This window comes from Chelonoidis abingdonii, unplaced genomic scaffold, assembly GCF_003597395.2.
Source record: "Chelonoidis abingdonii isolate Lonesome George unplaced genomic scaffold, CheloAbing_2.0 scaffold0694, whole genome shotgun sequence".
NCBI lineage: Eukaryota > Metazoa > Chordata > Testudines > Testudinidae > Chelonoidis > Chelonoidis abingdonii.
In genome coordinates, this window is record NW_027424955.1 from 12,187 (window position 1) to 14,143 (window position 1,957).

Here is a 1,957-nt window from a genome sequence, read left to right on the forward strand (position 1 = left end):
ACTGTGCATATAAACAGATTAAAAGTGCATCACAACAGTGAAGCCGTTGTCAAGATGATATTCTGTGCAGAGGATTGTAAGACAGCCCCTGTTCCTGATCTGAGGCCTGAATGCCATAGTGATATCCCGTTCGAGAGCATTGAGGTGTGTGAAGAGGTCACCCTAAATGAAAACACAGAGGTCATGGCTGTGCTGCAAAGTCACTGGCAGGTATTATCCAGGGCTGCCCAGAGGATTCCGGGGACCTGGGGTATTTGGTGGCGGTGGGCCCTTCTGTTCCAGGACCCACCGCTGAAGTGCCCTGAAGACCCACGGAGGGGGCTCCCCGCCGCCAAATTACCGCTGAAGCAGGATCCGCTGCCAAAGTGCAGCCGGGTCTTTGGCGGTAATTCGGCAGTGGGGGGCCCCGCTGCAGGTCTTCGGGCCACTTCAGCGGCGGGTCCCAGAACAGAAGGGTACCCTTCCACTGAATTACCGCCAAAGACCCGGCTGCACTTTGGTGGCGGGTCCCGCATCAGTGGTAATTCGCAGGCGGGGGGTCCTTCTGCCCCGGAGCAGAAGGACCCTCTGCCGGCGAAGACTGGGAGCGGAAGAAGCTCTGGGGGCCTGGGACCCGCGAGAGGTTTCTGGGGCCCTTGATGCGAGTGAAGGACCCCACACCAGAGGCCCCAAAAAACTCTCGTGAGGGCCTGGGGCCTGGGGCACATTGCCCCTCCTGCCTCCCCCCACCCTTCCCGGGTGGCCCTGGTCTTATCAAGCAGGCCAGGCCAGGCTCACATAAGTTGCCTAAGATGAACACTGTGGGATCACAACCTGCACCCAGCAAAGCATCCCACAGAACTGGTACATTGTGGCAGCAAGTTCATAAGGAGATGACAAGCCTGCTGGACAGGGAATGATTAAAGAGTCAAACAGTCCCTGGGCTGAGGAGGTCGTTTTGCTGATGTTTACAGGGAGCTCCTCCCGAGTGTGGGGGCAGAATGGGAGGAAGCACGAAGGGGTTTGTTTGAAGATTTAACAAGGGCGTGATGGTGGTTAGCATCATGGGCCATGTAACTGCGAACACTGTGTGGCCTTAGACCGGGGTGGGCAAACCACCCTGTCTGCTGGCACTGTCCTTGAAGCTCCCATTGGCATTGGTTCCCAGCCAATGGGAGTTGCAGGGGCGGTGCTTGAGGCACAGGCAGCGTGTGGAGCCTCCTGGCTTTCCCTGTGCATAGAAGCCGGATTGAGGATGTTCTGCTGCTTCTGCGAGCCACATGGAGACATGGCATTCACATTTTTGTCAATCTTATCTGGACTCTCTGCAACGGGGCCACATCTTTCCTGAAAGGTGGTGCCCAGAACTGGACACAATACTCCAGTTGAGGCCTAATCAGCACGGAGTAGGGCAGAAGAATCACTTCTTGTGTCTTGCTTACAATACTCCTTCTCTTACCTCCATATTACAAGTGACAAACAGAGGCAAAGGGAGACTAAACCCAGGTTTTTTAAAGGTATTTAGGCCACATAAATCCCATTGATTTCAATGGGAATTAGGAACTGAAATCCCTTTAAAAGATCTGGCCCTAAGTGATTTGCTTAAGATCACAAAGAAAGTCTGCAGTGGAGGCAGAATTTAAACTCAGACCCCTCAAGCCTTAGGCGACTGCGATAACCTCTGGCATCCTTCCTTTCTCCTGTGTGTGTCTAATGACGTGTTTCTGTCTATCTAACCCCAGACATAACCATGTCTCTGTCCATCTAGCCCCTTAGAAAAACATCCCTCTGTCTAGTGTCTACCTGTGTGTCCCCGAACAGAACCACCTGTCTGACTATCTAGCTATAAAAACACCTCTCCTTTTGCGCCTCCCTTTATTTAATTGTACAGGGATTTGGGTGGGAGAAGGGGCTGTGGGAATTGAGATAATAGCGGTGACAAATGGAAATAATTACAGTCTGAGCATCTCCTCTTTAT